At 36.8% G+C, this 15220-nt stretch overlaps 1 protein-coding gene and 1 pseudogene across 1 annotated transcript in view; both read left to right on the forward strand.

Annotated features, from left to right (window-relative positions):
* The window catches only part of LOC139938018 (adhesion G-protein coupled receptor G7-like), a 244279-nt gene that overhangs the window by 113708 nt on the left and 115351 nt on the right, over positions 1 to 15220 (forward strand). The window lies entirely within an intron of this gene.
* Positions 1 to 15220, forward strand: part of LOC139938020 (uncharacterized) — a 33597-nt pseudogene that overhangs the window by 4138 nt on the left and 14239 nt on the right.

Consider the following 15220-nt stretch of genomic DNA (forward strand, 5'->3'; position numbering starts at 1 on the left):
ACTATAATAACTAAAATGTAACTGAAAATGAACGTTACATTTTAGGTAGATTTATAACTTAATAGTAACGTCATTGATCAGACGTTGCTGAGACGTAATTTTATTGTCATAGTCTAACCATCGTTTTATTACAACAGTCCGACCATAATAAGACGTCCCATTAATGTTTGTATTTTAACCAGGTAGTAACGTCATTGACCAGACGTTGCAATAGATGTCTTTTGTATGTCCCTTTGTAACCATAATTGTATTACCATAAGCCGACCATTAACAAACGTCATATTATTGTTTGTATTATAACCAGTTAGTAGCGTCATTATATTTTGGTCAACCTGTGACCTCATTATGATGTCATAATATGTACATCAGTATTTCGTCATATTATGGTCAGCTTGCGACGGCAATTTACCGTCACGACATCATTTGCATATTATGCAAATTTTCAGGTCAGACTTAGATGTGGTTACATACTGCAACAATTATACAACAAATTAAGCGGTAATTAGATACTACAAACACATGTTTTGTTTTGTTTGTGTTCAATATCAATAGATTTTGTGATAAATTAAATGTGTGAACTAAATTTGACAGCTTTATTCCAAAATATTAATTAAAACTACAAAGTTTTAATTACAATCTATAACACCCATGAATGCAAAATTCTTGAAACCGATCGGTATATATACACATGCTGTACCATTGAATACTATAATAGGTGCGGTGACTAGAGGTCAACGAAGGGAGATCAAGCGGATTATATGTATGTATGCATTGTATTACTTGATAATGTTAATTATTAAGAATCAATTATAACTAACAAATAATAAATGTAGATAATGTTGATGTAACGTCGGGTTTGGGGTATTCCAATGACGTCTAAACGATGTCATTAATTGACAATATGCCGACGTCGGTTTGTGGTCGGAAACACTACATTGTATCATGGTCGATAACAGACGTCCTACAAACTTTCACATAGAACCATGAACCGACCATCATCCGACGTCAGGATTTGACGTCATGTTTTGGGAAATTTGCCGACGTCTAAATGACGTTTATTTATTGACTTTCTGTCTACGTTGGTTTGTGCTGGGGTAATATGCCTGTGATTTTTTTTCACAGGACTCGGGGAAAGTTCTGAGGATACAGTGCTTTACACTTATCGGTGTACGGGTAAAACCAAATTATATAATTCTTTATCCTCGATGCAAATTTAACATCTATTAAATTTTCGCTGTTCCCGTGGCTAAAATATAGGATTCGAACTGCCTCTAGCTACCGGGCAATCTCGGTAGTCTAGTTGGTAAGACATCTGCTCTAGAATGGCAAAGGTCGTGGGTTCGAATCCCACCCGAGTAAAATGCCTGTGATTAATTTTTTTCACAGGACTCGGGAAAGTACTGAGTATACAGTGCTTTACACACATCGTTGTACGGGTAAAACTAAAATATAATATTCTTTATCCCCAATGCAAATTTAACATTTATTAAATTGTCGCGGTCCCAGCTGCTAAAATAATTAGGATTCGAACTGCCTCTAGCTACCGGGCAATCTCGGTGGTATAGTTGGTAAAACATCTGCTCTAGAATGGCAAAGGTCGTGGGTTCGAATCCCACCCGAGTAATATGCCTGTGATTTTTTTCACAGGACTCGGGAAAGTACTGAGTATACAGTGCTTTACACACATTGGTGTACGGGTAAAACCAAATTATAATATAAATAAATCAGTTTGGAGTGGATTATTTATTTGCCAGGCTCACTTTGTTGTGACAGTTCATAATCCAATACAATGTTTCTCCGTCCAAGTTATGATAAAGTGTAATGGTGTAGAACTACTACACATCTTGGCCCAGTTTTATATAGAGCTGCTTAAGCACGAAAATAGGCTAAGCAAAATGAAATTATGCTAACCAGAATAAGGTTACAAGCCAAAATACCATGTCACACGTACGATTTGGGATGGATTTGGGTGTGGAAATCAGGAATGATATATATGTGTGTGTGTTTTATGGGATATATGGTGTGAAAACTGTGATCACATATTTTATTGTCGCCATGATGCGGCACTTTTAAGTGAAATTTTCAACGTTTATCCGAACCGTACACAAGTAAACCCTTAACCAGATGATCTGTCACCTAACCCTCGTTTATCGTCAAAGGCTTACGTAATCACGGTTAATTTGTTAAACGTGTAAAGAGACTCCTTGGGCATTGGCGATAAGCCTTGGGTAACTGTTACCCCAAGTTGACCTTTACTTCCGGGTCAACGGAAAGTGGGACCATATCTCAAGAACTACACTTAGTACACAACCGAAATTCAAACTTTTATCAGTTAGACTCCTTTGGGCATTGAAGATTAGCCTTGGGTAACCGTGACTCCATGTTGACCTTTACTTTCGGGTAAACTTGAAGTGAAACCATATTAAGAACTACACCTGGAGCGTTTAATCAATGTAAAGAAACAGAACAGTTTTGTGTTTGTCCTGGACAAACACCTAATGTCTAGTTATTGTTATTATTATTAATTGATTAGATTTATGCAAGACGTATCACTGGCTTAAAGGGAAGACACAAAACTAAGAAAAACAGAGACTATAAGCTACTCATTTGGAGATGCTATCACATGTTTTTGTACTTCAGTTGATCCTACAAAGCATTTGCCACCCTTTATGTTTTGCCACCTCAGGATGATCTAACAGGAGGTTACGCTTCAGACAATGCTCCTCATGATGATGAAGAAGTTGTTGCTTCTGATGATGATGCTTCTGGGGTTTTCAATCCATTACCAGGTAAAACTATATATGATGTATTGTGGCTGTTGTGGAAACATTAAACGTTTATAGCAGCCAAGTATTTGCACTGTCATTGATATATGATTTAAGTTCCCGGATACAGTCCTCGTTTTTTTTTTAATGATGTTAATACAGTGCCCATCGTTGACAAGTTTCAAATAAAACAACGTCTCCTAAACGATATGACATGTATTAATTAATATATGTTCGCTAAAAATCCAAATTTGTCTGACAATAGACCGTGCAAGCCTCGTGGTAATCGACCATTTTTTGGACCACTTTGGTCCCACGCACATTGCTTTAACGCGTGAAGGAAACAAACTCAAGCGCTTTAACGGGTCCCAATGTTCAAATACACGCGAGACTTGCACAGTCTGTTCTTACTCTGTGATGACTCCTTTATGACATTTGCATCAAGTTTGAACAGGAATACAGAAAGTATAAACAAACTACACTATATAACAACCATTTTTGGCTACTTGGGCCCTATGGAATGATCTTCTAACCAAAACAGCTCTGTGATTGTTAATTATAATCACTATCTCTAGTTTAACAAAAATTACACTTACAAGATTCCAAACAATGTTTCAAAGGAGATTGGTACTCAAAGTCACCTTTGACATTTTCACCCCTATGTTTTCTTGTACCATAAAATGTATGTACATCATACGTTTTATTATCACCAATTATAAAAACAACTAGACATTATTGCATTGCAAGCTGTTTCGTCAACTTTTTCAGAAATTACTAAACTCAATATGAAAATCTTTTCGTTTTCCAAGCAGAAAATGAATCAAGCCTGTTTAAAAAAGGAATTTAGTTTATGCCATGTTGCATTAGGATTTAATGACTAAAGGTGCCAAAAATAAAAAAACATAAAAATTGATGTGATGACGTCATCATGACATCTTTAAAAACTCACAAGATCTCGCCAATATCTAACAATCTACCAAGTTTCAACATGATCGTACTATTACTTTTGGAGTTAAACGACTTCAAATGTGCACCTTTAATGTCATGTCACGTGACCCCCAATGACGTCATTGATCTGAAACTTTACACATATGATACCTGCCTGATAATCAACATGTGTGTAAATTTTGAAGTGATTACACAAAACTTCACCATACACATCTTCCAAAATAAGTTTTCAACCTGCCGCTAGAGGGTGCTCTTGTGTATCGTGATGTCATCGATATTTTTTTAAAACTGCCCACCCTTGCCAGACACTTACATCGTTAAAAGCAAGTTCATACCTTTTGCCACTTTTGAATTACAAGGCACTTCGGGTTTTGACCTGTTTCGACCGGAAGTTGAGGTCATGTGAGGTCACGCACACGAAATAAAATGAAGACTTAATTTATTCCAACCCAATTACGCAAACAGAAACCTACGGTCTCTTGTGGCTGATTTGATATAGATTTTCAAATATTTAAACTTAATTACCTTTAAGATGACGTCACGTGGCAGGTGATGACGTCATCATGACGTCATTGTTTAAGGACCATATGCCCACCAATACCTTTCATCACTGAAAGTTTCATTGCTATTGCTCTTTAGGAACTATGCAAAAAATCGCTTTATCTGAAACATACAAATAAAAATAATAAAAAAATAATCATATAAAAAAACTTTAACAAAAACAAGAGCTGTTCCGCTGAGCTGCGCTGCGAAACAGCTAAAAAAACTTTAACAAAAACAAGAGCTGTTTCGCTGCGCTGCAAAAAAAACTAATAATAAATAAAAAAACTTTAACGAAAACAACAGCTGTTTAGCTGTGCGCTATGCGCTGCGAAACAGCTTTATAACCCTTGACGTGTTGTCTTTATCACATCCAATCCAACTATCTTTTCAGGTATAGCAACACTTCAAAGAACGCAAGCGGAAGGTAGGTGTAAATGTTTATCTTTTAACATTCTTTTATTTTTGTTTTGGATTGGTTCCATACACTTTTAAAATAATTTTTGACATTTAATCCCATTCATGTTTTCCCTACTAGAAAACCAAAGTGCAGTTACAAAGAATCTATAAAAGAAGAAAACAAACTGCAAAAAGAAGCACCCATTTTGGATTACAAAAAATAGAAATAAAAACTCTCAAGTTGATCTCCTTTCATTTGCAAAAATTTACACAATAAACAGGAAACAGCAAATATAAATGGGGCATTCTTTGAAAAGACAAACCCTACAAATTAACAAAAAAAATGTAGTTTTCTTGTTTTTCATTTGAAATTTGTATAACAATGCTTTTTTTTTTGAGTAAAGTTAGATTTTGTGTTGGGTATTTTTGAAGTTTATTTTCCCACAAGATATATACAATTTTTAAAAAGGTGTTTATAACCCTTTTAGTTTTTTATTGCAAAATGCATGTCTTACCTAACAAAAAACATAACACTTTTAATCTTAAGAAAATGTGATGAATAAAAGTCTTAAGAGTCACTTCAGCTAAATAGTTGACATACTTGCTCACGATCAAAAAATGTGTTTTTTTTATACTTTGTGGGTGGAAGGGCCTTGGGCTGCAAGTAAACAAAATTGCATTTTCAGTTCCATATATAGCCTGTTGCCATGGTTATGGCTCATTTAGTTTTTTGGCCATTTTAGGCCGATATTGGGGACGGTCTGAAAAACTGGTTTTTAGCTCATATTTACAACTCCACCCCACCAAAATGCAAAATTATTTCAAAAAACCTTGTATATCACTACAAAGTATCATCCTTGGCCTTCCATCAGAAAAAAATTATTGCTTTAAATATCACCCTTGTGCTGTTTTTGCATCATGCATTACAGTATGTTTTTAGAATTTGCAAAATCGCCATTTTTACCCTGTTTTTGGACCCCAAAATGTCAACTTGCCAGGGGTCTCAGAAAATTTTCCTTTCGGCTGTGATTAGGGCCAGCATTGGTCTTTTCATATCTGGTGAGACAAACTTGGGCAATTGTATCCTGTTGTGACAGTACTGCCTCAAAACTAGACTTTTTTCCCCAAAACGTGAAAATGCTCTTTAAGGGTCTTTTCAAATAATATTGTTATACGTCGTCCACGGTGGGAAAAAATAATATTTTTCTTATACTTTGTGGATGGTAGGGACTTGGGGTCCAAATAAACAAAATTTACATTTCAAATCATTATATAATATATTGCCATGGTAACAGTTCATTTGGCCACATTTGGCCGATTTGGGGGTCTGAAAAACTGTTTTTTAAGTTAATATTTACAACTCCACCCCACCAAAAAAACACAAGTCTTTCATAAAACCTTTTACATCACTACAAAGTATCATTCTTGGATTTACCTGAGACGAAAAACTATTTCTATAAATTTCCCCCTTCTGCTATTTTTAGATTGTGCATTAGAGTGTGTTTTTAGAACTTGCAAAATCAACATTTTTACCATATTTTTTGCCCTCAAAATTTATTTTTTTTCAGGGGGGGGGGGTGGGTCTCAGAATATTTTTCTTTCCGTTTTGATTAGGGCCAAAATTGATATTTTTTGTAAAAAAAACTTGGGCAAGTGTATCCTGATGTAACAGTACTGTCTCAAAAATAGTCTTTTTTTCGAAAACAGAAAAATGCATTTTGAATTGTTTTTTTTTCAAATCGAATTTATAACATTAAAAAGTAATAATTCTATCAATCTTGCTTCTCTTTGCACTCTGTAGGCTGAGTGGATTACCCAACATTGATCAGGAATTATTGATGACATAAATTTTAGAATTTGCCCGGCCCAGCCCCAATCATATTCCTTGTAAATGCATAAAACAATGTTTTGTGAGTAGCGCCTCTTTTTTGAAAGTGTTCCCTTTCGGTTGTGATTGGGGCAATTATTGGTGTTTTCATGTCTTCTGGGAGAAACACTTGGGTTTATTGTATCCTGTTGTCACACTACCTGGCTCAATAGTATAGTAATTTTTTTCAAAATTAATGCATGCTTGTAAAAATCTGACACTTTTTCAATGCCCTTTGAGTATTGAATACAAAGTTTATATTAAACATAATGGTATCCAACCAAGCCATAACCAATGCTTTGCCACTGAGAGTTCTTGATTTGGCTATTTTACCTATTGTACAGGTATGATTCCCATTGCAAGTAGAGTGCGATGAGCGTTCTTTACAAGTTGTCTTTAATACAGGGCTTACTCTCCTTGGTCCCTGCCTGCTACCAAATGTAAAACTTTTCATAGAGATAGAGATCATAAACAATATAGTTTCTGTGCTGTAAGATGGTTTGGAGCATCCAATCATGTCCAACACAAATGTGGGAAATTAAAAAGCCTTCGCATAAAAGTGTTGCAAGATGAGCGTAAGAGATCATTTAAAAGGAACATGTTGCCTGGGATCGGTCAAGTTGGTCTTTGAAATGCGTTTGTAACCATTTGTTATAAAATGCATATGGTTAGAAACATGTTTTTTTGGTGATACTTGTGTGGATCATTGTATTCTACTTTTAAAATATCTATCTAATCTGTGCATTTTTAAATAAATGGTTACAAACCCTTTTTAAACACCAACTCGACCGATCCAAGGCAAGGTGTTCCTTTAATGAAACAACATTGATAGAAGTTGTGAATACTTGCACCTGCTCAACATAAATAAGTAAGATACAATTGCAGTGACAAAAATTTATTTATCCTAGTTTGATTATTTTTTTCCATTCACTATTTTACTAATTCACATTAAATGTCTCTGAGAACGATGAACAAAAAACATTGTCAAACATTACCTGCTGAATTGTTTATCACGTTAAAAATAAACCAACTCTGTTACTGTTTGCAACAGTACAACTGAAAGGAATCCCACCATGGGTGGGGGAACTGCTTACAGAAGGCCAAAGCAGGTGAATGGCCATTTAGATACTGTGGAGACAGTATTTGCGCACTTTTAGAGCCTCTTTATTGTGATTGGGATGAAAATGTTTAGTTTGGTAGCAGGCAGGGGACCAAGGAGACTGTTATAAGGCCATGTACGACAACTTTTAAAGAATGCTCATCGCACTACTTCTCTTCTTGCAATGTGAATCATACCTGCACAACTTGGTAAAGTAGTCATGACAAAAACAAGAACTCTCAGTGGCAAAGCATGATTATGGCTTAAAAATAAAGACGTTGTACTTGCTACTTTAAAAAGCATGGAAACAGTGCCAGATTGTTTAACAATCATGTTCATTTTTGTGTTTTATTGATTCAAACTAAAAGTGATATCTTCAAAATGCATTTTTTGTTTTTGGAAAAAGTACCATGTTTGATGTAGAAGTGTCACAACACCAAAGTGTTTCGCCCCAGCAGACATGCAAACCATAATGATAGCCCAATCACAACCAAAAGGGAAATATTCTGAGAACCAAAACAAATTTAGACTGCACAAACTTTCTTGATTTGTAAAGGGAATTCAAAAATGTGACTTCCAAAAAAGAGCCGCTGTTCACAAAACTTTGTTTTATGCAATGTCAAAGAATATGATTTGGGCGGGGCAGAGGTGGGGCAAATTCTAAGGTTTAGGTCATCAACAAGTCCTGATCAATGTTGGGTAATGCACTAAATATATGAGGGCAAAAATATGAGGGCAAAAATATGGTAAATATATTGATTTTGCAAGTTCTAAATACACACTCTAATGCACGTTCTAAAAATAGCACAAAGATTAAATTTATAGCAATAATTTTTTTGTCTCAAGTAAAGCTAAGGATGATAACTTGTAGTGATGGAAACGGTTTTATGAAATATTTTTGTTTTTTTGGTGGGGTACAGTTGTAAATATTAACTAAAAAACAGTTTTCAGACCCCCAAATCGGCCAAAAGTGGCCTAAACACAAATGAACTGTTACCATGGCAACATATTATGTAATGATTTGAAATGTAAATTTTGTTTATTTGGACCCCAAGTCCCTGCCATCCACAAAGTACAGTATAAGAAAAATGTTCCTTTTTTTCAACGTGGACACGTATGTCAATATTATTTGAAAAGACCCTTTAAAAGCATTTTTTCACGTTTCGGGAAAAAGTCTTGTTTTGAGGCAGTACTGTCACAACAGGATACAATTGCCCAAGTTTTTCTCACCAGATATGAAAAGACCAATGTTGGCCCTAATCACAGCCGAAAGGAAAATTTTCTGAGACCCCTGGCAAGTTGACATTTTGGGGTCCAAAAACAGGGTAAAAATGGCGATTTTGCAAATTCTAAAAACATACTGTAATGCACGATGCAAAAATAGCACAAGGGTGATTTTTAAAGCAATAATTTTTTCTTCTGATGGAAGGCCAAGGATGATACTTTGTAGTGATATACAAGGTTTTTTGAAATAATTTTGCATTTTGGTGGGGTGGAGTTGTAAATATGAGCTAAAAACCAGTTTTTCAGACCCCCAAATGGGCCTAAAATCGGCCTAAAAGTAACCATGGCAACGGGCTATAAACAATAAATGGAATTGAAAATGCAATTTTGTTTACTTGCAGCCCAAGGCCCTTCCAGTATAAAAAAAAATCATTTTTTGACCGTGAGCAAGTATGTCAACTATTTACCTGAACTGACTCTTAATTGTTATTATAAACTAAACACAATTAAAGGAACACGTTGCCTTGGATCGGTCGAGTTGGTCTGTGGAAATCGTTCTGTAACCGTTTGTTGTAAAATGTATATGGTTAGAAAGATACTGTAAAAGTAGGATACAATGATCTACACAAATATGCCTCAAAATTGCATGGTTTTCTTTTTACCCTGTCGACTAACACGGTCGGCCATTTTATGGGAGTCAAAATTTTGACTCCCATAAATGGCCGACCGTGATGGTTCGCGATGTAAAAGGAAAACCGTGCAGTTTCGAGTGATACTTGTGTGGATCATTATATTCTACTTTTTAAACATCTTTCTAACCATATGCATTTCACAACAAACGGTTTCAAATGCTTTTAATAGACCAACTCGTCCGATCCAAGGCAACGTGTTCCTTTAATGATTCTACATTGTTTTCACCATAAATATATTTTTTGAATTGCAAAATTCATGAAAATATAGAAAAATAAGGGGTTACATATGGAACAGTTTGTGTTTGTGACTATTAACTGTCTGTGCATAGATACACACTTTAAAAACTATGCATGGTTAAGATCTGTTGTCGACTGGAGCGGAAGTGGCGGAAAAATGGCAAGTTGGCAATACAACGACAAGAATATCGCAACCAATGTAAAGTAGTTAGGAATTTGATCAACCAGGCAAAGATCATCCATTATTCATCTCAAGTACAAGAATCCTCAGGAGATCAAAAGAAACTCTTCAAGATATTTGGTATAAGTTGTTGCTCAAACACAAAACACCCGTCCTTCCATCCACCTACAATAACCAGGACTTAGCAAATGAGTTCCAGAAATGATTTGTCACCAAGATTTCAGACATCCGCTCATCATTTTCATCAGTCCCTTACAATGTGCCGCAGACATTGCCACATCTTCAACCAGAGTGTAGACTATCTGTGTTTGAGCCTGCCACTGTTGCTGAGATTCAAAGGGTCATCATGAAATCTCCTTCAAAATCCTGATCCAGTATCAACATCCATGATAAAGCAAAACATTGATATATTTGTACCCTACATCACTAAGCTTGTAAACGAATCTCTCAGTTCCGTTTGTTTACCCGATGGCCTCAAAGTTTCCTACATCAGGCCGCTCATCAAGACACCAAACCTGGACGAGGAGATATTTAAAAAACTACAGACCGGTTGCAAACTTAAAATATCTTGGAAAAGTCATCGAACGAGTAGTGTCATCACGTATTTCTGATCACATTCATACTTTCAACCTGTCCGACGTGTTCCAGTCAGCATACAAGCCTTTCCATGGGACTGAGGCTGCACTAGTCCGTGTGAGCAACAATATTCTCTCTGCAATGGACAATGGTAACCTTACAGCACTAGTCCTGCTAGACTTGAGTGCTGCTTTGACACTGTTGATCATAACATCCTTCTCTCTCGGCTCCAGAATCACCTTGGCATAGAGGACACAGCCCTAGCATGGTGCAAATCGTATCTCCACAGTAGAACTCAGCATGTATGTATTGGCACCGCGATATCCGACCCTGTTGTTTTGAACTACTCTGTGCCACAGGGTTCGGTACTCGGTCCGCAGTGGTTTACGCTGTACACTTAACCGATTCGTGACATCATCCTCAAATTTAATCTGAATTACCATGTGTACGCAGACGACACTCAGCTATACATCACGTTTAAATCTTCTCAAGAAAACGCCAATGCATTTATTGCAAGACTTAAGAAATGCATCCAAGAGATTCGATGTTGGACACAACAAAACTTCCTGAAGTTAAATGATAATAAGACAGTGTTCCTTTTATTTGGGTCACGTCAACAGTTAACTAAGGTTTCAGTGCCATACATCTCCATCGGTGATGCTCGGATAGCTCCCTCGCTGAAAGGTACTCATTGTGCTCTAAGTCATTGGTATTATAATAGGACTTTGACCTTTGAAGAACGAGAGGGGACCAGTTGCTCTTCAACTTGATTCCTCTTTTGTGCGTTACCATACTTGAATGGGCGCGTAGAGTGGATTGGTCACATGCCTTATTAAGCCCTCTTATCACTAACCCCTGGTAGGGATGTACTAAAAAACAACGCTGATTGGCTCCCAAGGGTGACTACTTTGCGTGCACGCTTGTTAACAACTTTCAAGCACTTTTAGGACGCTTCCGCGCGTGTGAAAATGGAAGTATTTTGACGTGATTCCATTTCAAATGAATCATGTTTTTACATGGTCACCCTTAACTGCATACAAGTAAACATATAATCACAAGATCAAGAACCAGTTGCTCTTTGACTTGATGCCTCTTTTGGGCGTTACCATACTTGAGCGCAAGTAGAATGGATCGGCCTCAGGCATAACTAAAATGAGCCAGATTCTGGCACATTTTAACAAGCATAGACCTACCACTTTCTGTATGCTAAATGCACGGTCAATTAAAAACAAAACTCTTGAGTTTGCTGACCTCGTTCGGGAACATGACTTGGATGTTATTGGAATTTCCGGAACCTGGCTGACTCCAAATGACTCGGCAGTTATAGCTGATTTCACTCCTTGTGGGTATTCTTTTCATCACGTACCACGAGTTAATAAATGCAGAGGAGGTGTTGGCCTATTGACTCGTAGTAGTATTGATGTCGAAATCAATCCAAAACCCCAGATTGTTGGTTCATTTGAATCATTTGGTGTGGAGTTATAGCACATAGCAACAGGTTGGTGATTATTTACCGTCCACCTGGATCAACTGCTCTTATCAGTACCTTCCTTGATGAGTTTACTAGCCTCATTGACAGCTACCTGTACGCTCAGTCATCATTACTCATAACTGGCGACTTCAACATACAGGCGGATAACTCATCTGATGTCAATTCTTTGAAGTTTGCCGATTTGTTATCCACACATGGTCTGAAGCAACACATAACTACAGCCACTCATCAACACGGTCACACTCTGGATCTTCTTATCACACGTTCTGGTGATAGTAATTTACTCTCTGATATTCACATAAAGGAAGGATTGTCGGACCACTCTGCAATCTGTTTTAGTCTGCCTTTCCAAAGACCGGCTATATCCACGAAATCTGTTTCTAGGAATCTTCGCTCGGTTGATGTGGATGCTCCCCACTGATATCCAAGCTCATCAGCTTGCTGAATTTTGCTCTGAGGCAGATGTGACTACTGGAGTTGATCTTTACAATACAACTTTGTGCAACATCTTGAATAAACATGCACCTGCTACCACAAGAACTGTTAAACTTTGTCCCAACACCAGCTGGTATGGTAGCAAAGTTCATTAAGCCATACGCAAGCGAAGAGTTCTGGAACGTAAGTGGATAAATTCAAGACTTGAAATTGATCGACAAATTTACTGCCAACAACGACAACATACCATTTCTCTGATTCGTTCAGCTAAATGTAAATTCTACTGCACAATTGTTGATAAGTGCTCAGGTGATCAGAAGCGGCTCTTCAATGTTGTCTAGATCAGCTGCTCAACGAGAATACGGTTTCGCCATTGCCATCACATGACTGTGAGGTATCTCTTGCAAATCGGTTTAGCCAGTTTTTCACTTCAAAGGCATTGACGATTAGAAATGGTCTGCTGTCGACGACAGTGTCTCCTCAGACATCTGTCCTTCAACCAGCTCCACCATGAACAATGTCAATCCTCAAGTCAACTTCTACTGAGGAAATTAGGAAACTACTTGTAAAAGCACCGCCAAAATCATGTGAGTTAGACCCCATACCTACATCACTTCTTAAGGAATGTGCTGATGCCATTATACCTGCTATTACAAACATTGTCAATCAAAGTCTGCAATGTGGTGTTGTGCCTTCTCCGCTCAAATGTGGTCTGGTACGGCCACTACTGAAGAAGCCAAATTTGGACAAAGAAGATCTAAGCAACTATCGCCCAGTGTCAAATCTAATGTTTATCTCCAAATTACTAGAGCGTGTAGCTTTCTTCAGACTTTCAGCATTCCTCCATACTAACAACCATCTGGGCGATTCCATGGTTAGTCGCATTACACTTTTTAGTGTCATTTCTTGATCTTGGTGCTAGAATTTCTATGTGAGATATTATTTCCACTAAGTTTATAGACTGATTTGTACTTGACACCCAAGGCTTTGAAGTGATGATATTAAAAATGTTGTGGGCGTTGTACTCTGGATGTTATAGCTTTGTAAAAAGCGGTTAGTCGCATTACACAAAAAGGACATGATAAAAAATACACTTGTCTCAATTCAAAAGTTTCCTCAAACTAGAAAACTTGCAAAGGTTTTACTACATTTAGCACACATCTCTTATACATTAGTATCCAACAGGATACTTATAAATAGTCAGCAACTTGAACTTTTAGGTTTATGTGGCAAAACCATGGTTAGTCGCATTACGGTTAGTCGCATTACAGTTTGTCCGGCCACTTAAGCCAAGCCCAATGGAGCCCAAATTGAGTTCTTGTTTGGCAAAATTGGGTTCATTCCTTATCAACAAACAAAATAAATAAATTTCACTTGTTTTTACTTAAATAATAATGCCTTTTCTCTTAAAAATCATAGAAATAAGGCTGAAATGTGTATTTTTAGAAAAGCAAACTTACATTTTTCGGAAATATTATTATTTCCCATTTTACTGACCACCTTTATTTTCAGAGTTGTGCATTCAACATAAAATGTTAAATATCTTGTCGAGTATGTAGGAATTGAACAAAAATAAAATCACAGATTTAAAGTGACTTACATACATGTAACCATGTCCCTGAAAAATCAAAGTTTGGGTTATTGTTTAAAAGTGGACTGTGAATTTAAAATGGCCTTGTTGGTTATCACAGGTTCCTCAATGCAACAAACAATTTGTTTTGTGTCGAAAAAGTGTATAAAACAAAACAAAAAAACCTTCTTGATCACCCATCTCCTCGACTTTACCTGGATACATTTCACTGCATGTTACACCACACACCACTGACCATGCATTGCTACCCTTGCATCACTACCCTGGTTTGTAAGGCAGCATTTTGTAGTTATCATGTTTCTTCTTTCTGAAGGAAAATGGTGGCAAGAGGACATCAGCTTTTTGCTTTTGTTTGCTCTTTTGGGAGATTTTTCTGTGCTCTTCTCGAATTCGTTGTATTTTAACATCATTCTGCTTTTTCAGCCTAGGCAATGGTACAACATGTACTTATGTCCACAATTTGTTATGTCCACAATTTTTGGAGTATATTAGTTCCATTACTTTACTTTTCTACTCAAAATTTTCAGAAATGTTGCTTTTCTTTATTTTGTTTCATATGTTAATGATGAAACTAGATTGGAGTGGCACATGTACAACACATGTTATAGTTTTCAGCATGGAAAAATGCATTGTGGGTAGGGCATGAGTGGCATCTGCAGAGCCCCAGATCTCTTAATTCATGTAATATTGTCCTCTAGTAAGTCAAAACCAAGATATCCAGCTTTGCTGACCTCTTAGTGTCCTCCTCTTGAAAAAAGATTTGGTTAGTCGCATTACATTGCATGGTTAGTTGCATTACCGGTTAGTCGAATTACACTTTTTGATGACTCGTTATTAAAATACACCAACTAGAGTGTTGATTTCTTTACTCATTTCAGACTTGGTAATAAGGGTAGAAGCATATTTTGAATTGCCATGAAGATAGTCAGTGGATTTTTCGTGCAATTGAAATAACTTCATCTCTCGGTTAGTCGCATTACGCCCTGTCGAAGCTCCCACAAGTACACTCACATATTGCTTAAATGAGAAACACAAATTAAAATTCATTCTGGATTTTAAATAGTTGTACCTGCTGCTAATCACAACTATTAAAGTTTTGCTGGAAGAACCTTTGTGGGGGACAATATTTAACTTTGAAGAAATCACTTTCATGTGCTCACTTTTTAGGGTCTGT

Source organism: Asterias amurensis, chromosome 6, assembly GCF_032118995.1.
Source record: "Asterias amurensis chromosome 6, ASM3211899v1".
In the NCBI taxonomy this organism is placed as follows: domain Eukaryota; kingdom Metazoa; phylum Echinodermata; class Asteroidea; order Forcipulatida; family Asteriidae; genus Asterias; species Asterias amurensis.